We start from the raw sequence: 21,834 nt of genomic DNA, 5'->3' as shown, positions 1-21,834 counted from the left end.
ATAATTATCCCGTTTTATCTTCATCAGGTAGGGTGGGTCTGGGGGAACAACTCGCGACCAAGGAAGCGATATAACCTTCGTTCAACCGTTTACTCCCAAGAACGTTTTCCATTCGAGGTCCGGCACACTCGAACCGCGGTTATTTATTCTTTCTATACTCCAACGCGTAGCGCTACCTTCTTCCTTTTAATCGCCGATTACCCTTTCTACCTGTTCCATTTGCCGCTTTCTACTCCGTGCCCGCTTCTCCAATCTGTCACCTTCTTTTTTTGTTTGTCTCCATTACGCGCGTCCATCATTTTTCCGTTTCCCTATTCTACGCCATCGCCTCGTCTCGTCTCGTCTCGTCTCGTCTCGTCTCGTCTCGTCTAGTCTCGTCTCGTCGCGTCTCGTCTCGCCATGTCAAAAATACGACATCGTTTTTCACATTTTTGCGCCGCACAACGATCGATAGGTTACATACGCGACGATGGCTCGATCTGCTGCTTCGTAACAACAGAAGCAACGATCGACGCTCGTAAACGCAGAATCACTGATGCGTTTAAAACGATCGCTCGCCCAGTTATCGCTTCTATATCGGAATGCGTTGCACGTTCTCTCTTCTTTGTCTTTGCCTACGCCGGAACAAACATTCCGGGCAAAACGTTTGCCCCTGCCCTACCCTCGTAAACCGAACTTGTTTGGTAAACTAGAAAGACCCAAGAGGAATCGTGGCGCACCGACACGAAAATCAAAATTGTAGGTTTCCCGCGGACCGGATGCTTCGTTTAACGTGGCATGTATGCGCGATTCCCGAACGCCACCGCAAATGGACCGATGGAGAAACATTTACAGTTAATATTATCCCATTATAAAAGCAGCGACCATCCTGTCGCGTTCGACGGCCGACGTTATAACGTAGATATTGATAAACGAGAGAACTGACGCGTCTGTTCGGCATAATACGGATAATTTATGATCGCGAGAGCGCGACCGAGTTCCTCTTCTACTCGGCAATTAACTCGTCGATTTCTATCCCCCGCGGATATCTTGCAAAAGCTCCGACGGCTTTTGATATGTCTCGGCTAGGCGCATCTTTTATTTATTTATGCTAATCCATTCTCTTCGGCGGATCGTCTTACCGCCAAGTTTACCATCTCTGAAAATTTCATATGTAATTCTTGCATCGCTCCTATACGCACGTCTTCGTTCGCGAGTATCGGAACGCTTGCCGGAAATGAGGTACGCTTTTGGTATTTTAGAAAAAGTTGTTCGAATCGTCAACAACTATCGATAAATTAGCTACTGTCAAGTATAATGTTGCACCAAGGTAGGATATCGATCGCCCCGATCAATTCTGACATTCGGAGGTTATAGGTTTTCTAGCGTGTTGGCGATGAACGCGATATTCCGATCGATCGTTCGTTTCCTTGACAGTTTGGGCCAATTATCGCAGCATGAAGTGGAACAGAGTCGCATACGCGATTTCCTTGACCTCGGTCGCACGAGACCTCTTTTATTTTTACCATCTTCGAATAGCAGCAATTAGCCGATGGGACTTAATTCCGGCATCGTCATCAGGATCGTGGCGCTCGGTAAATTTCACGAGTTGACTGGCGATCTCGGAATTCGTCCGTTTAATTATTATCTTTGCACCATTCGTGCTCCTTGACGCGAGATTTTTATTTTTCCGCTTTCCAACGACTTTTCGTCTTTCTCTTCCGTTGTTTCCCTTCCCCCGCTTCTCTTTTTCCCTCCCTCGTCGCAGACTCGCGCACCGGAACGCCATAAATTCTAGCCATCCTACTCTCTTGCTCACCACCCTTTTCCTCTTCCTCTTCCTCTTCCTCTTCCTTTTCCTTTTCCCCCTCGTTCCCTTCTTTGTACCTTTCGTTCTCCTCTTGCATGTCCCTTTTCGGCTCGTGCTCCTCGTTCCATCGCATTCGTGTACGAGAAAAACCGCGACAATGCCGAAGAAACGGCAGAACGTAATTAGAAAAAGTGTCGTTTCTAAACCGTTCCTTTATATTCTTCGGCTCGTCCACTGCAAAGCGAATGTCAGCGTTCGTGTGTTTCGCTGGCTTTCCACGTTTCCACGTTTCTCTCCCTTCCGTGGGAAGATTATTTTCAGCCGGAGGTGTCGGCGAGGGCGCAAAGGCAGAGAGCAAGAGGATTTGCCGTTATCTGCGTGTATTCGCGGCGCAGATCGCAGATACTCGGCAGGCTGGAATCGACGAGAGACGAGGGTCGCGTGTCTATAACTAGAAGCTAGATAGATATCGAGAAAATCGCGGTTCTCAAAGCAGAAAGTAGTCGCAACTTCTCGCTGTAACGACTTTCTGCGTTTTCCTCCGAGCGAATTTCGTACGAAAGAATCAAGTTAAAATCGCGTAAAGCTACTCACCCTTCTGCCCGAGGAGCACGGCGAACAAGAGCAGCATAAAATCCATCGTCGGATACGTTCCTCGGTCGATCGGATCTCGAGATCGTGGACAACCTTCGCTTTCACCTATCCAGTGTCGGTGTTCGATTCTTCGATTTTCCTATTCCGCGTACTCAGTCCTCGACCCACATTCAATTCCTCCTTCTCAGCGGGCAACGACGATCGCTGACGATCTACCGCAAACACACACGTACGTACGTTCACAACACTGTGTAAACGATATTATCGTATTACCGAATAGGAAACGAGTCTTCCAAGGAGTCCGTCGCGCTACGATATCGCAAGATTGCTACAGCGAGTAAAAGGGGCGGAATCGTTGCGGCGGCTGTACCACTCTCGTCTTTGTTTCGGCCTACTTTTATCTGGTGACTTTTTAAGCGGCGGTTGAAGCCGACCTTACCGAACAACAGTCGCGAACGCCTCTTTTCACGCTGCTAATTCTTGCTTCGACGCCTCGCCACGAGAAACAGTCTCGTCCCCTGTGTCTCGGAATCATCTCTAACAGAAAGCGCGCTGGGGTAACCGAAAGCAAGAATTTCGCGTTTTCTTGGTCCGCGGCACGAACGAACGACGCTGTAAATGCGAAGAGAGACGCGTCGTCGCGCCCCGACCCTTCGTGCTATTGCATCTCGCACCCTCTCGTCGAGAGGGTTCCTTCTCGAGTTCGTTTAAAAGTCGTCTCGAGCGTTAAATACTTGTGACCGGGATTTTGAAGTTTCCGCGATTTCCGAGTAGCGCCGCGTCATCCGATCTCTCGTTCGATAGCATCGCCGACGATAGTTTGGCACCGAGACAGGTCCGTTAAGAGGGCGGGTAATTTTCAGCGGAATCTCGTACGACGATCGCAACGTCGACGAAAAGTAACACGGTCGAGGATATTTCGGTTCGTTCGGACCCACTCGAGCAACCAAGAAATTCTCCGCGATCTCGGAGAGAAACGTTCGAGCCTCGAATTTCGCACAATTATCGTATATTTCGTCGCGGCCTTCTCGTTTGAACGATCGATCCGAGCGGCTGTGCGGCTCCGAAACGAATCGACAGAATTCCGAATCGAACAGTTCCGGGAATAACGCGGGACGTCGATACGGAAAATCTGGCTAGCTATTTTCGTTTCGAGGAACACCGAACGAGCAAGAGAGAGAGAGAGAGAGAGAGAGAGAGAGAGATAGAAGGGGGAAGGTGCGAGAGACGACTGGAGAAGGAAAGGGGCCGGTGTGGTGGAAAGAGAAAAACGAAAGTATGCCGGCGTACGGAAGGTACGGGTTTTAAATGCAACTTGTTGCAATCTCGCCGAAAGCTCCGAGCTCCTTCGACTAGGAACGCGCACGTGTGTCCTTCCCTCGGCGAGCACGCGTGTTCGAACACGGCAATCGACTGTAACGTCCGAAGATTGATCTCTCGCGAATTCGTCGACGAAATTTACGCGTGAATCCGCGAGTTTTTCTCGCGCACGAATCACACCGCGACGATACGTATAACCCTGTTCGATGTTCGATCTTTGCCGAGATCGTCGGCCGAACTGTCGTGGAAACTGCTACCGGAAGGGAAACGATGCAGGTCGTCTGCCGCGGACGGAACGAAATCTCGAGGTCGGCCAATACCTCGTGTAGACAAACAACGGTCGAATTATTAACCGAGGTAGGCGGATGTTTGCTCGACGATACCGGATCGCTTGGAATCGCTGGGAATCGCTCGGCCGATCCTTTGTTTTTCTCTCGTGACACGTGCACGAGAGCGGCCGTGAGCTGGACACATGCACACGCCGATTCGATTCTCTTTCGCTCTCCTCTCTTTCTCTCTCCTCGAACCTCCTCCCGTTTCCGACCGTGTGACGCGAATGCGTATTGATTTGACCGAGACTATTCCCTTTCGGATCCATTGAAAGAAGGGGTGGAGCGTGGTGGGTGTACCTTGGTTCGTTTATTTGTTGACATAATTGCAGCGACACGATCAATTCTTCACAGTCGGCTCCCTTTTACGTGACCAACCAGGCGATCGTTAGATCGATAATACACGGCCACGTCCGCCTCGTCGCGTCCGCCCGATTCCGTACCTACGCGAACCACGCTCGATTTGCTCGCACGTACTCCGTGATCCTTCGATCGCACGAGATTTCCCCCACCGCCGTGCTTAATCGAATTTCAAAGTTCTCACAGGGACTAAACGTTGATCTTCGATCGGGATTAAGAGCGGCTTACCGCAACGCCGTCGATAGCCGCTACTTCTGCCAAGGCTACTTCCGATTCATCGGCTACACACGACCGTTGTCCTCTCGTAAGCCAGCGCGATCCGGACAGGACGCGATCGATCGGTTGCGGATCGACGCGTGGAGAAGCGAGAAAGCGGAAAAAGAGCAAGTTGCAAACGTGGAACGTCGATCGCAACGACGACGGAGTATCGGGTACGAGACGAAGCGAACGGATCGATCGTGGAAGTTTCAGCGACGAGCGAGGACGATCGAGAGTCCGTTCTAACGGCAGAGATCGAGAAGCCGCGAGATTCGAATTCGCAAAGGACGGTGCGAGGCCGACGACCGATGTCGTCCGCTTCCTATGTCCGAATTTCCTGTTTGACGAGAGACAGGGGCGAGTGCGATTCGCATCGGTGAAGACGGGACGTGACGCGGCGCGACGCGGCGCGGCGTGACGGACCGATTCGAGGACCGTCTCGGAGGGAAAGTTCGCGTCGCGGATGGCCGATGCCGACTACGAAAGCTCGACGTCGCGCCAGTTGAGGACTGTGCGCCGGTAGGTCGCATACCTGGGCGCGTGCGCGTTACGAGTCGAGCAGGTGCGAAATGCACGCGGCTGTCTATACCGAAAGCTCTGACACGCGCGTGCAACGACACCGAGCGACGTGCAACCACGGTTACGATCCGAACTTTGCTTTTCGACGTTCGATCGAATCTTTGTCGGTACGCGGATAATACGAAGCCGCCATAAGCTGCGCGAGACGGAGATGGTCTCGATGGCCTTTCGTTCGTCGAGTATTTTTTCGAAGCATTCGAAGACAGCGACGTCGAGTCGATACGAGTAGAGTATTTTCGCGATATTTTTGTTCGATCGAGTGGCGCGAAACGACGATCAACTTTAACTTCGTTTCTCGTTCGGCCGTTCGCGATATGTTTTTTAAACGATAATAGATACAACAGCACGTTTCGTAATTATCAATATCCAGTAGCGTTCGCTAACCAGTCCTCGTACAACGCCGGTCGATACGAAACAACAATTAATTCCACTCTGATTGTTATTAGTATTCACGGCTTTGGCAACGTGTTCCATTTCCGATCGGGTTGGTCGAGGTTTTTCGCACGGCAAATTGAAAGTAATACGAAACGTTACGGAATTTCGGATCGATGCGACTTAACGAAGGTGCGCTGATAAAAACACGACGATAAGCGTTCCGCGTAAATTTTGACTCTCGCCCCCGAAATCCCGGACACGTACGTAGTTTTGCATGGCCGGTAATTCTATGCATTCGCTGTTCGTGATCCTGTAAATGTAGCAGATCAGAGAGAAGTAACGACCTGAATCGTGCATTCGATTAATTGTTCGCAAGATCGAAGAGAAACGTAGAGGCCGATAGGCGAAACAATTATTCCGTTGTTCCGCTATGCCGGGAAAAGCCGATGCGCACGAATGGATTCGAGGGGTACTTTAAAGGCGATAATAAGCTCGGTCGTTCGTAAACGCGTGCCGCGGGGAAATCTTCGTAAATGGAAAAAAGAGGGGAAATTAACTTTCTACCGTTTTCTTCCCTCGACGATCCGTCCACGGAGCGAGATCTCCGCTTTCTGCTCGGCAAAAGGAGCGCGTTTGCCGGCACCGTTGCGGAATCTCACGGCCCGGCCGTTACAGCTACGAATGCAGTAGATCCAGCCGACATAAAAATTTCTTTCCAACGGGATAATCGTTTTTTCCCTGCTTCTCTAGGCTTCGTTCTCCTCCACTTTGCTTCACTTTGTTCCGCAAACTGAAACTGACGCAACAGCCAATTTCGTTCGTTACGGTAACGATAACGGTAATTGTTAACCGTGCGCGTTCTACATGCGGCGAGTAGTGGACGACGAAGGGCAGGATACTCTCTCGGTCTCGAGATCAAAAAGCTGCTCTTCCTCTCGATGAGTCGCGACCGCTTCGCTTCGCTGCTCGCCGGTATCGTTTTTCTGTCGAACTCGCGGACAAACGTCGAAGCCCGAACCCGAAGACGTCAACGTCGAGACACCTGCAAGAATGAAGAGAGCACAAATTTTCTTTATGTGTATGAGTCGGCGATCGTAGTTCTCTCATAATTTTCTCATAATTTTCTCGTAATCTTCCAGGAGGGTACATCTTTTACTCGCTAGAAGGGAAGGTTAATAGTTTCCAGTTTTGCAACGATTATCGTAATTCGACAAACGCGCGTTATTTTGTTATTTCTTGCGCAACGCTTGGCTCAAATAACCGACTCGAATAACGCCGGCGTGTTACTTTCTCTCGATGCACCTAAAGTACGCGATACTTTTTCACTCTTGCGTTATCGCGTCAAAGACTAATGGTGTCATGTAATTAGACTGCGGATTTTTATGCAATTTGCCCGCTTTTATAAAGGGAACGGAAGAAACGATGGAACACGCGTAGCGGACGTGTACGCGGCAGGTGAAAATAATTTGTTTCGCTTAGAAAAGATCGTTACGAGTAGAATGCACTTGGAATATTTTATACATCGTGGCACGAGAAAAAGGTACACGGCAAGTTTGATCGTTCCGTGCAAAGTTCAAGATTGAGTTTTAAGACGTCGAAGGGTGAAACGGTGACTCAAAGAACCCGGTTACTCTATGCGATAATACGTTTTGTCGCACAATCAACAGATACCCGGGTAAAATCGTTATATCTAGGCATTGAAGAGGGAAGGTTGGTAGGAACGCGAAGAAACACAGTGGAACACGTCGAAATCCTGTTCCCTTTATGCTCGTTGCGGTGCTCCTTTGAAAACAGTTGCGGTACAAATCCCAGTTCGTAGGTATAGACGATAAATTCCATTGTGGTTTGCAACGGATTGAGAAGACAGCGAAATTGTTTTCGCTGAAAACCGCGCATATGGTCGAGCCAACGATTTGCGGTTACGCCATCAAAGACGTTGTACTTTGGCCAGCAGCTTCTACGAAATTGGCGTAAATCGATTATCCGTTCATTAATCGACCCACGCGCGCACGATAAACGATCGAGTCCGCGAGCCGGGGAAATGGTAGGACGGACGCTCGGAAATTACGTCGAAATACCAGTTTGAGAGAGACGGACGCAAAATCGTATACGTCTTTCTTATTGGCGGTTCGTCCGAATATCGACGCGTTCCACCTCTCCCTCCGTTCTCCTTTTCGTTTTCGTTCTCGTTCTGGTTCTCGGCGGTGCGGCCGTCGTTGCATCTACCGAGATATTGCTCGCCACCGCTGCCTCCTACGCCAACCAGACGTTTGCTTAGCCAACGGCAGACTGTGATCGTTCTTTGTTAAAATCCTGCTTATCTTCGAATGAATAATTCATCGTCTCGTTTATCTTTTCGCGGCGGTGGAGCTCCGCGAAACGGTCAACGTTAAAAATAAAATTAACATAAAACGAGGCCAGAAATGTGATTTAAGACGCGTAAAAAACTCCTTTGCCGGCTAGACCTCGGTTGAGAAACGGGACGCTAAAGTTCACTGGTTCACCGGTTCGCTCGCTGTTGCGATCAATTTCCAGTCGCTGGACTACATACAAACGTAAATAAGCCAGTCGAAAGTATAAATAAACAAATGTAATGTAAATAAAGAAGTAAAGGAGAATGTAAATAAATAAATCGATATGCCATAACCCGCACGCGATATCGTGTCGCGTTTTTTTCAAATTCTCACGATGGATCGCGATCAGAGGACGACGACGTCTCGCTCTGCAACCGTTACTCGAAGCGATCGAACGCGCGTCGATATAAATTGAAATCTCGTGGCACGCGCGTATCGATTTCAACGACCATCCGGTGTAATTAGCGAATTACAGCAGTGGCCAGCTGCGCGTTAAATGGCGCGAAACGGTAACACGACATGCTGGCCGTGTAACAAGAACAACGCGCGGCCTGGACGCGCGCGTTGCCTTCTCTCAGACAGATTGCGATGCAGTCTGAAAGCGTTCGATCGACGTTTCGAACGAATCGCGAAGCAATTCCTTCTCGCCGACAAACTTCCGTAAGTGTAACGCGCGTTCGTACGTAGCAGCTCGCGCGCTACTTAACCCGAATAAATAGGAATGTTCCGCGTCTGCTGGAAGATAGTATCGACCATCCTTTCCAGCTCGTCGCACTGGCAAACTCCTCCTCTTACACCTTCCCCGACTTCTGCCCTTCTCTCTCGTTGCTAGGTTTCTCTCGCTTTCTCGTTGGACGCTCGCTCGCGCCCTCCGTCTCAAGCCCTGTTGCACCACCTCGAGCAACCTGACCGTCTGAAACGTAACCTGGCGGGCGGAAGGGGCGCGAAGGGACGGACGACCGGAGACCGAACTCGAGGGTGTAGCTTTCACGACCTTTCCAGGCTACGGAGTTAATATTTATCGAGGCTGCCTGTAATTTTCTTGGGAGCCGGCTGCTGCGTACCCCCTCGCCGATGTTGCCCGGGATGGAACTAGAGGGAAGAGAAAATAATTAAGGTAACTCCGACCAATCCTCGTGTATTCGGCGCTACGATATTTCTTTTTCCAGCTCTTGGTCGACCGAGACGCTTTCCATTCAACGAGCAGGCCCGATGGATCGTTCCGGCGAGATCGTTCAAATTATTGACTTTGCCTCGTACCTTTCTTTTCTACCCGAGCCGAGTAATCGAGAGACTGGTTCGCGAATTCTACGACTTCGCGTACGTTCAGCACGCGCTCGTGCCTCGTCTTCTTCTCTCCCTCGGAATCGATTCCTGTTTGCACAGGTATCGGGAACATTGTTTTCTTTTTTCTCGCTCTTTCGCTCGTTCATCGACGTGCGTTGCCGCGGGATACCAAACGGCGCGGTTCCGTTCCATCCATCGGCGTTTGCTTCGAGCACGAATCTAAGCTCTTCTCCGATAGAAAGAAGACACACAGTCGCTCCATCGTGAAACATACCCACGATCGTCGTACACCACCAGGCTACGTAACTACGATACACGACCGAGTATGAGAATAATCCCTCGCGTTTCATTACACGCACCATGTAGTAGCCAACGCGGCTAGAAAAGTGAAAACTAGTTACGAAGCACGAGGGTATCAACAAGTTCGCTCGTTTCAACGGCGAACAATGACAGGCTGAAGGAAAGCGGCAGGCACGAGGCTGGAGGCACGAGGCACGAGGCACGAGGCACGAGGCACGAGGAACGGCACTCGAGACTAGAGTCGCTACCTACGGTTCTCGTTGTATTTCTGCTCGCTGCCTGCTGCTTGATTTACAACGTAACGCGACCGCGTTTGCTATCGGCCACGATATTCCCACCTGCCTCTCTCGATTAATCGGTCCACCCTGTCGCGGTGTTAATTTATAGGCGTGCCGATCGGTTGGCGCGAATTGTCAACAAGTGGCCGATTCCCCGCGAGCAGAACGCAAGGCGAAAACCGACGGTGTAACGCGAATTCCGATTCCATCTTTTTCTCTCGAATCGGCCGCGCGGTTCCGAAATCCTCGCTCCTGGCTTCGGTTCACCTAGTTACACTGACATCGATCGTGCCACGGGGTCGAAATAAAGCGAACAAAAAGAGCCAGAGCGGCAGCAGCAGGAAGGGAAAAAGCGAAAAAGGGAATAAAAATTAACGGTAAAACGAAGGTCCTTGAAACGGAGCGATGTTGGGCTGGCGATCCTCTGGGAGGCCGAAAATGCACTTTTTATCGCGCTACATCTCGTATGCGGCGCAGTATCAGGCCCGCGCATACATATTTCCTAGCACGTTTGCCGCACGTAGCTCGTTCTACGGCCACGTCCCTCGTTCTCGATCGTCTCCTACGGCTAGGTAAACGTGCAAGGTCGACCGTGCTCCCGCCTTTACGAAGTATCGAAGAATCAACGAACCGTTCCACGAGAAGACAGAAGCGACCAGGTCCTGGTAACCGCTCGAGCCCACGACTCGACACGCTCTGTCCTAAAATTCTCCGTGGATCTCGCAAGCGACGCTGCTGTTCGCGCAAAAAAGACCACGAGTGGCGACGTCCGCTTGGGACAAGTTTTTCTTCGGGAAACACGTACACCGGAGTATATTAATCCAGCCAGAGGGCAAGAAAGTACGAGAGAAGTAAAGTCTTTTTGCGGTGCTCTCGTTCGGAGGGGAGCAAGCAGTGCCATCGGATCTTCCGGTAGCGCGCCCGGCATTCCCAGTGTACGGCGACAAGAAGATTAAGCGGCTTCTCTTCGCCGAGCCGTCCCTTCCGGCATTTAGTCGCTGTCGAAAGAACACGAGAAACCGGGGGGGACCTCCAGACCGGAGACGTACATATTTCCAAGCTGATAGGCTGTGGATCCACTTATCTGTACCATTTTTAAGCAACAAGCCTGTTGTGCTACGTCTACGAGATTATGGCAAGACCAGGCAAACGAACGCGGTTCCGATTGGTTTCACGATTCGTACGATCCTAAAGATCCGGCACGTCTCTGTGCGAAAGTCTACTGCGCATTTTTGGATCGCTTTTGAATTCGACTAGCCTGTGCTAGAATCCGACAGCGCGACTTAAAGCGATCCGAGGGGATTAAAGCGACCGGCGAGAAATTCAGGCTAACGCGACGGAGAAGAAGGGGGAAATTGGGTAAAAAAAAAAAAAAATAGCTTGTAATCGATAAAATAAAGAAATAAATAGTTCGATTCGTTAACGTTTTCTCTAGTTTTGGAAAAAAGATTTATGGAATCCGTTTTAAACTCGATTAAAAATCAAGACGTCGCACCTTTGACTCGGTAACGCATGCTGTTCTTAACGACTTATACGCGACGCAATTTCCAGCTCGAGTCGGTGGAACGCACACCGCACCAGCATCAGTCTTTAATCAATTATGCAAATGATTTGCGGACTGCCGCTGTACTTCCTTCCCCTTGCGTCACGAGGACGCGCAATCCAGAGTTCCCTTTCCCTTTGTAGCCGACATCCCCCGTGAACCATACCTCCTGGCCGAATACTCGTCTCATTCCCGTCCCATAGCAACATCGCGTGCTTTCCGCCGCTTCTTTCGTTTTACTCCTCGCCAAAACTCGCGACTTGTTTATTAAAACTTTCGAATTAACTCGTTTTAGACACGTTCGTTTTCTACTTTGGTCGGCCGCGATATATTATTTAGCGGTTCTCTCTCTCTCTCTCTCTCTCTTCCCCGTGGAATTTCCAGGTAAAATACACGGACCGTTTTCTCCCTTTTCTCTCTCGCCTAGTCAGTGACCGACCGTGACTCTCGTATACAAACCGCCTAACCACCGTCATCATCCGCCGGCTCTGCCAACGCAGTTTTGCTTTACACGCGTATAACCTTTTCGTATCTCCGGTCTCTCTTCCGCTTCGCATCCGTTCTCGTTTCCACCTTTCCTTCTAGTTGCTGGTTGCTTGCTCGCCGAGCCGCCCCAGCCTCGCTCGCCCGCCACGTTCCTCTCTCTAACGAGTTATGTTTCGCGCCCTCGTCGCGAAAGTTCGGATACGAGATTACCGTGCTGGTCGGCTCTCGAGCTTCGTTGCCGATATTATGGAAAACGCGAGAGGCAAAGTCGCGAGAGCTCGATGCCAGAAAACGAAGGAGAGGGAAACGGGTCCGGGAATACCCTCGATTCTCTCTCTCTCTCTCTCTCTTTTCTCTATTGGAGACGAACATCCCCTTTTTCGAAGGAACGAGATTTAATACACGCTCGATGCCGCTGCTATCGTTACGAGGAAGCATCGATGTTTCGATAAGAAACAAGATGCGCGTATTTATATTGGCAATGCCGGAGAGCTGGCTCGTAGTTTCCGTTAACAATGGCGATATCCTGCGAAAGCAAAAGTGCATAGATATCGAAATATGCGGGCGAACTGGAGTGTATCGATAACAAACTAGCGCCGTCGATGCTGCCGCGAATACGCTTGCCTGGGAACGTTGCAAAGACGTCCCGGAGAAAATCCTGAAACGGCCTCTCGAGTGTCGAACGAGAGCGAGGAAAAATATCGTCGCGTTTCGCAGCGTTCCGCCGAGACGCGAGTCATCCGATTAATCGCATTCACCGTCGCGCTAACCGACAGCATTTTCTCGACGAGTTGCATGCAGCGAAGAACGGCGGATGTCGTCGAGTTTGGAGAAAAAGCGCGACCGAGATGTCGCGAAAGTACGAAGACGGCTTCCACGTGTATTTCTCGGGTTAAAACGCGCGGCGTATGCACGTCGCGTTTCGTGCTTCTCCGGCTTCGCTCACGCTACCTTTGGGACTCGGTTGCAGGGGTAACCGGACGAGGATCGTCGGCAAAGGAGGGAAGAACGCGTTACGACGGCTGCCATCATTTTTTAAACGTTACACGATAAACAGTTACGCTGCCCTTTCATAAGTTACGGGCGTTATGTGCGCACGTACAATGGCTAGAATATCAGACGAGCGAACGTAACGATTCGCGCTTTTTATAGAACCGGCTGAACGGCGTATTCGTCTAGTATTTTAGTCGACCGTCGAGCCATCGAGAACGGCTGCAAATAGATCTTTGTTAGGGCAGAAGTCGGTTGATCGGTATGCTACGTAATGTCACGGGTCAGTGTTGTATTATTCAAGCCATCCTTTTCTCTCGCACTATCGCTTTTGCGTTACTTTTTCGCCCGAGATTTTAGCCGCTCCAGTTTCGCTTATTTCGCAATTACCGAATATTTATGGAAAACGGAAACTCGAGAGACGCGCGTACAATCTGTACACGCGCTAGACAGACGGACAGATAGATGGATGGATTCAAGTAGGATGCAGTTTGGAAAGTAGGATCGCGTGGCAAAGTGTGAGCAACGAGGGTGGGCAGAGGGAGACGTTTGCTACGAAAACGAGAGCAGAATAATCGTTATCAAAGTTTCGCGCCGATTCCAGGATGAATCGGGAACTGGCTGACCAAGATCCGACAAACTGCAGCGGAAGTCGAGTCGGTGAGTCGGTCCGAGGGAACTTCCCATCGAATTAGAGAAAAGTGTTCTCGTGGCGTCCTGTGCACACTCGCTACGACAAAGTTCTCCGTTAATCTCCTGGAAACCCCTACGGGTCTCGATTTATCGACGATATCCGATACGCGCAGCTTCTTCCTCCGATTTATTCTACCCCTCCTCCTTCTGTATCCACTTCGCTCTCCCTTGTCCAACCAACGACCCACTTCCACTTTTCGCTATCCTCTCTTTCGCTTCGTAATACACCTAGATCAGACGTTTTACAAGGAATTCGTTGTCCGTTTCGGTAAATCGTACCGCTCTTGTCTCTAGAATACACGGAATATCAACGTTTCACCGTGGAACAACGCGACATTCTGCCAGCGGATGCATCGTATCCGCGTTGGCGAAGCAAGAAAAATGAATCGTCGAAGAGACGGGCAAAGACTCGATCGAAACGATGGATCGATGGTCGCGCCGCGAACATCCTGCAACGATCGTATCGCTTTAAGTTTAGACACGACACACGAGAAACTCGAAGTTTATTAATTCTTCTTGTTACGAGAAGATTCGGTCAAGTATCGGCGAAGGGAAGCACGGGAAGCAGCAAAGTCGACAATGTTGGTCGATGTGACGATGAGGAAACGAGGAATTGGAAAAACCGCTCGAATCAGGTCCGCTCTCGACTCATTACTTTGAATTATTCGAATAATATTTTCCTGTCTGGCTGAGAAATCAATGCGTCTACCCAGGCGATGCATAATTCATGGCATAGTATCGGACAGATGGAAGATTAATAGGCCTGATCAGACGCTCTCTAATCGAACGCTTACCGCCTACTTTCTTCCTTTCTCCCTTGCACCTTGCATCCGTTTCCTACTTCTCCTTCCCTTTTCGTTTATCTCTTTCGGAAGCTGTCTCGCATCCTGCGATAAAATCGATGGATAGCCTCCGGAGGGGACGAATTCCAATGATCTCGAGATTTTCCTATTCGGTCCTCGCAACTATTACGAACCACTTAGTAATTTGAATCTTCGAAGATTTTCTTCTACGTTATATCTTAGTTTCTCGTATACGAAAAGCTTTGTCCCATAGATAAACGAGAAAATTTTCCTCGGCGCGAGGTGTCGTCTCCCCTCTTCTCGACGCAGCTTTACTTCGACGAACGTCAGGTTCCTCGGTTTGTCCCGGCGCCGAAATTCGTCTTCGCTTCGCGAACGGTAAAACGCGAATTAAACGGTTGAGTCGTATACAGTGGGTCGTTCGATTTGTAGCGCGACTCAGGCAACGCGACGCGACGTTCGTAAATGTCGCTCGGCCTCGATATTCGTCTCGCGTCGAATATAAAGTTGCGCGAAGACGAACGAAAGCGTAACGCGAAAACCGCCGTACGGATAAAAAGTTAGCAGCGTTTGCTGGAGAAAGTTTCCCTCGCGATTGCCGCATAGTTCGAGGGTCGCGAGTCGACTCGCGTTGCTCGGTGGACCGTCGTCTTGTTCGGCGTGGATTATCCGATTAAAGGCGAGACGATCCTTGAAATCGCTTCGCGGCGATGGTTAACGAGCAAAACTGTTTTTAAGCGGGAACGACGCGCCCAAAGTGGCCGGCGTCGAGCTTGTCTCGAACGGAAAGCAACTTTCCTTCGGATAACTAGGAGCCCGGCCAATAAAAGTTTGTCCTCGCATAATGCGAGAAGAAACAATTTTGGATCGCGTCTCCCGTGCGAAGACCTAATTGAGACGAGCACGTACTACCCAATAACTTTCGAGTTCGACTCCGGAAATTAAATGACGTGACGCAAAAGTCAAACGCGCTCTCAGCGCTCGGGGAAAAAATAGCCGAGGACAGAGTTTCAAAGGAACTGCAGGCTAAGAAGACGGAATGCCGCGCGTTTAGTTCGAGTTAACCGAACTCGGGCTAAGACGAGTCGAGAATACATTTCGACGACGCGATGGAAAAACTTTTACATCGATGCGACGCGAGAGAACGTGTGCATTTTGGCTTTCGTTGCGAAGCCATTACAACGCGTGGTAATTATTCGGAACGAGTCCATCGAAATCGCCGAGTCGCCGCCTGTTCCTGTTCCGAATAATCGATTACGGAGCAAAGTAGCTCGACGACGCGTTCTCCTATTATCGATTCGACGATCTTAAAGTTGGATTTTTACGAGGGCAACGACTCCTGCCTACATTCGATGGTACACGATAACGAAGAAAAACGGAAAACGCGATACCTACTCGGATCGATTGGCGATGCTGTTCGTCTTGCTTCTTCTCCCTCGAACGCACAACGTATCTATGTACCTAACAAACGAGAAACTTTCTCGAGACGTTATCGGCATTTCCGCGAAGATGGAACCGCGTTATTCCGTGGCGCATCGAGACGCGCTGACTCGGACGAAATCGCCGGCAATTCGCCCATTATCGCGAGCGAGACGTCCGGAACGCTTTAAAACGCTTAAGAACGTTAAAAGTGCCGCTAACGGGGAAATCGATGACGATTACGTTCGCGTTTTAAACGCGGCAGCACGACCGTGGCCAGCAGCGATTTCGAGCGGCACGGTGCAGGAGGCGTTTCAAAGCGGACAGAATTAAAATTTGCTCGTGCTAGGCGGCACATTGTCGATTGGTCAGAGCCTCCAGATGTCGGCTATACGTCATGCCGGTGCATTGTGCGAAGAGAGAACGTTACGCGCAGCGGTTATATCAATTTTCAGTCAGCGGATTTCACCGCCCTTCGCAGCTCGACACGGTGCATACAAATTGCCATCGCGGCTGCTAACTAACCGTGCGAGTTTGATGAACGAAAAACGACCGGCCATAAATAATGTCGCGTAACAACGCTTCGAAACGATCGATGCGATTGTCCGTCGTGGGTAGGACACGATGGGATCGCGAAGGAGCAACCGCGATTGGACTTGCGCTCTGTTACAGTCTTTCGAGACGTTGCCCTCGTCCAAGATGCAGCGAGTTCCGTATGGGATTTGCAGGAGAGTGGAAACGAGGGGGGGGGGAAGGACGAGAGAGGCGGGTGGGAAACGTAGAGACGCGTAACGCGGAGAAAAGTGCCGGTAGGAGGCATATAATGGCGAGTATTACGGGCACTTAGTCACTTTTGTGCTTCGGCCGGCATTGTGCTAAGACAAAAGATGGCGAATCCCCGGGAGCGATTCAACTGTCCCACACGAGCCAGTCGGCGGCACTCGAATAACTACGAGGGGCTCAGGGCAAAATTAAGCCGAGCGGCATGGCGCGGCAATTCGCGAGCGTTCACAAACACTCGCTCCTCTTATTCCTTCTCGTTTGTTACGGTCACGATACGCTTGCATATTCGCGGAGCGTACCTACTACTTGCAAATGGAAGCATGCTACTACCTTCTTCGTGTTCGAGTCGGTCGCGCACCCGTGTCCGGGCCTCTGCTCGCCTCTGCTCGCCTCTGAAAGCTCCGATACGCATTGTACCATTCCCCCTTTGTTATCTTTTTCTGTCGCGAGTTTACGCGGCGCACCGCCCAGCTCGCTGCTAGTTTCGACTCCGACAATAGCCGGGTTTCTTTCACTCTTTCCTGCCTTCGTTTCCTCCTTCGTTTCTCTGTCGTCCCTGCGGCCAACGCGAATTCGTTCCGCTTCGAGCTACAGACTAGTTAGTTACCCTTTCCTGATTATTTTTCCTGCTTCGTCGTCGCGCACGCCTGTCCTTTGACGAGCGTACCGTCGACTTCTTCGCCGTCCTCTCCACCCACCAGTCGCGATCAATTTCCTCGGAAGATTTTCAAAGTTGGCTAAATTTCCAAAAACCGAACAATATCTGCGGGAATGTGGAGAGGCTTGGCCTGGCCGCGGTCGTCTGTGACGTCGGGGGGTTGGCAATTTCAAATCCGAGAACGCTGAAGAATCGAGGGAAAAGGAAGACGAACTAAACTTATAGAGAAATAGGCGGAACGATTCGGAAGACCACTCGGTCGCGGGCTCTTTCATCTCCAACATCAAAAGGCAATTCCTGAAATTATGGAGATTTTTCCGAAGAATTTCGCGAAATCGACGGTATTCTACGTAGGACCGCGCCCTCGTGCTCTTTGTCAGAATAAACGGGTCGGGGGTTGAGAAGAAGGACGGCGAGAGCGCAGACGGAAACGAGGCCGACGAAGGGGAAGAAAGACGACGAGAGAAGAGGGAAGAAGTCAGGCTCGGAACAAATGAGAGGTTATTTCAGGCGGCAGACGTATGTACGTATATTCGGTACCAACGTCTCAACCATCGCATCGGCCCGAGTTTCCGACTTTGCATTTTTACCGTGAAACTCGCGGTTTGCCGTTAAACCTCTCGATCGTCTCTCTCTCTTCTCTTTTCTCCGCCGAGTAGCTGCTGGGAGAAGCGCTGCAACAAACGATCAACGCGGACAATCGAGAACATAGCGCAGCGATAACGCAAGACGACGCGAAATCGGTCGACGAGCGCGTCCGACCAGCGATCGTCCTTATCTACTCGCATCTCGCGTCGACCTTTAACGCGTGCAACTGTCTGCAGAAGCGTCGCAAGATCGTTCAACTTCCACGCTGCTTGCAAGATATATTTCCGTCCGGGTCACGTTTCTCGGGATAACTACGTTTGAAATTCTTCTCTGACAACCAGATCGAAGATATTTTCGCGCATTTTGAATTCATAGAACATGGTTAATTGATCGCAAACAGACTGTACGATCGTATAAAGTCGGCATCGTAATTTTAGACGGCTATGATCTTCGACGAAACAATATCGTACTTTCGAGCGATTTTTTTTTCACCGGCACAGAATGTTATCATACCGGCGTCCGATATCTCGTCGCGTATATGTAGTTGATTAGTTTCGTGGTTGCCTCTAGAACAAAGAGCGGAGAGGATCGGGCTCGCGGGAAGATAACGCGGAAATATCCCAGTACGTATCAGGAAAATGGGACAAGCAGCGCGTATAATACGGTTTATTGTGTACGAGATGAAGATCTCGGGTTCGTGTGTGTTTTCAGCTTCTTCGGTGCTTCTCCGTCGCTTCGTCCCGTACGAAAATACGTGGGAACGATACAGGATCGTCAAAGTGCCGGAAAGTGATAAGAAAAGTAAGAGGCAAAAGACGTACAGAGAGGAAGACGGCGAAGCGAATAAATGTCGTTGTTCGTCGTTCGCTATCGAATTTTAGTTCCTCGGGAACGAGCAATTTTGTTTCGCAAACGCGCGCGAGTGACGCAACGTGGGATGACGCTGCGAACGTTGGATTCTAAATGATCGCGTATCACAGCCGTCAACGTTCCACTCGCCGATATATCGATCGATTCCAAGGTTAAGGAAAAAATGGGCCGGGATCGATATTCCCCGATGTCCGTCGCGTTGTAGTTTCGGGATCGATCGGATCGGCACGAGAATTACACGGAGGATCGGAAAACGTCGCGAAGCGTCGATCGGACATCGATCGAGTCGGAAATCGCGAGACACCGTATATCCCTCGGGGAGAAGATACGATTAAGGAAGATGCCGAATTGATTCGGCCGTAACGAGGGGAGAATCGTCGACTGGAGGGTAGGAGAAGTGCCTCCTCGTTTCGGTAAAGCCAGCGATACGACTCGTGGGACGCGATTTGAATAATCACGATGGCTGTTGAATCGGAAAAAGAGTGTCAATCTGCACGCTCGGTGCATGGAAGTTTCTCGAACGAACGCGCGTGGAAAGCAGCGGGAATACAGGAATACAGGAAGAGCGAGAAGCAGAAGAGAAACGCGCGGACCGCTGCCATTAGCGAGCGCGACTGTCGCGTCGTAGCGACGACGAGAACGAGAACGAGCACAACCCAACGGCGGCTGCCCAATTAGCGTTAATCCTTGTTAATCCGCGTCTCTCCAATCTGCATTCCTTTGTTCTTGGTTCGGGCCGCTTCGCGGCCCGACTATCGCGACAGTTTACGACGAGCATATTTCGAGTTGGTAGCGAAGGTTTGAGCCGAGAGGGTAGAAGGGATGCGGGACAGGAGGATGGAAACTAAACGCGGAAGCGGGGAAAGCGCCGATACCGAGGGAAAAGTAAGCCGGAACGACGACGGGATTCCTAGCTGTCGGTGAGCTTCCACGGCAATTTTATTCACGACTGTCGATCCTTCCGGTGGAACGTCGACGAGAAGGAAAGGGAAGCGACGCGTCGACGAACTCGAGAAAATATCGCGTAACGAGCGTGGCTCGAAACGGGCCACCGGCCTCGCCACTATCGGCCTGCTGAACACACCATCTCCTGTCTTCAAAGCGAAAATCACGCGAAAACGTTAACGCGTATAGTGGACGCAACGACGATTAGGATGATAACAGTAAAACGACGAGGTTTCGACGAATGGAAGCCGCGATACCGAAAGAAAGCATGCTGCCGATCGAGGAATGGCCCGATTGGCACAGGCCGCTAGCCAAAAACTCAGCTGCGATCCTTTCTCCGCTACATCGACCGGTGGAACGTTGTCCGGAGAACGAACGCGCGAGACGAAAAGTCGGAACGCTGTGCACGGTGTGCATGCGAGTTGCAGAGATTCGCGAAATCGGCCGTATCGGGAGAGATTGTTTCCGATACACGGCGCGAACAAAGAGAAACGACGCGCTTAGAAATATTTGTCTCTTCGGAGCGACGAGGCATTGTCCTCCCATCGACGATTCCTCTTCTCTGTGTGGACGCCTGCGACCGAACGACGAGACAAAACTCTGGAACACGCGCACAAAATCAAAAGTACGATGGCACGAAGGACGGCGGTTCGTCCGACCAACGGATACAGAGAGATAGACGGCTAGACAAAGGGGCGGAGAGACAAGGAGAGCGATCGATGAGAGATGACGGACGCGGCCACGAGACCACGGACCACGAGCCACGAGACCGACGAAGAAGGGAACGCGTTTGAGCGGCTCGACGTACCGGGTCGAGAAAGAGGGAAGAACGAGGACCGGCGTCAGCGGTCGCTCCACTCACATTGTTACCATAATCGGCCTCGGTTGGGCCCATTGTTTGTCATTCAATTTTCCCGCTGGATTTCCACCGCGGACAATGGCAGGAACGCTTTATAAGTCGCGGGAATTACACGGGCGAACAAAGCTCGTAAATATATCCGTTGAATCGTGAAAAACGTCCTGCTACTACTACTACTACTACTACTCTCTCTCTCTCTCTCTCTCTCTCTCTCTCTTGCTGTTGCACGCAGAATGAAACTCCTCTCCTCTCCACTCCGCTCTCCGTGCTTCTGCACCGCGACATCACGTTCCACCCTTCCCATTCTAGCTGATCCTCTCACGTCACCCTATTCGTCCCACACATCGTATCGTTCTTTCTGTTTCTAGGTTGCGTGTAAAACGTAGGACGGCTGTGTTCTTTCGCGCGGACGCGCTTATATCGGGCACCCGACTGTCCTCGGCTGGTACGTACCGGAGGCAACGTACCAACCAGCCGACAAACCGGCCAGCGGCTGGAAACGCAACGGATACCGAGGCCGGCGTGGAGTGTACGCGCGAACGGACCAACGGCAACCATTCTCGTAAATCAGTGGAACTCCGGCTCCGTTCCGGGACAATTTTATGATTTAATCCGGTGAATGCGCGAAGGCTGTGGTCGCGGTAGCTTCGAAACCCGAGTTCGCGATATACCGGCTGCACTTGCCGAGATGAATTTCACACGGCGCCAAATGGTGACCGCGTGTAAAAATGGTTTGCGGCGTCCGATGGGTGGGACGGCGGATGGCCGGAGGGTGGTTCGGCGGACGTCGCGTCCGAATACAGAGGACGGAGTACGGGGTTAGCGGGTTGAACGCGAGGAGACCAGGCGACGCAACACGACGCAACCGTTCGACGCTCAACCAGCGTGAAATTTCAGGACGCTGACCGACGTGCGTCGCAATTTCTCCGAATTTTCGATCGGTTTGAGAGCGTTATTTGGTTAAACCGATAACAAAACGAACCCTCGATTACGAGATTGACAGCGCGCATCCAATCGATTCCCGGCCGAACCTGCACCCTCGTAATTTCCCTCTGACGAGTCTCTCGACTGCCTGCGAATTTTTCGGACGCCAACACGACTCGACGATCCGCGAGTTGCTCGTCGATGCCAGAACACTCTATCGCGCGTTCCTCCGATCGTCTGGCTCCGTTTCCGAAACGTCGCCTTCATCGGAGATTAAGAATCGTCGCGAAAGGGCATCGCGTCACGAAGGATAGAGACCACGGAGATCGGTTCGCGTGACCGCCTAGACTCAGCCAAACAAAAGGTTTCTCGTATTCGTAAATCGCAAATCGAATTAAACTCTCAAGCGGCACGCCATTCCCGATCGCGATTCGTCGCGCGTATAAAAGG

At 51.0% G+C, this 21,834-nt stretch overlaps 1 protein-coding gene across 3 annotated transcripts in view; it reads right to left on the bottom strand.

Annotated features, from left to right (window-relative positions):
* LOC117155332 (uncharacterized) overlaps positions 1–21,834 on the bottom strand; it is a 149,341-nt gene that overhangs the window by 47,394 nt on the left and 80,113 nt on the right. The window lies entirely within an intron of this gene.

Source organism: Bombus vancouverensis, chromosome 12 (genome assembly GCF_051014615.1).
Source record: "Bombus vancouverensis nearcticus chromosome 12, iyBomVanc1_principal, whole genome shotgun sequence".
NCBI lineage: Eukaryota > Metazoa > Arthropoda > Insecta > Hymenoptera > Apidae > Bombus > Bombus vancouverensis.
Note: the sequence above shows the minus strand (reverse complement) of the source record. Positions and strands in the feature narration are given on the sequence as shown.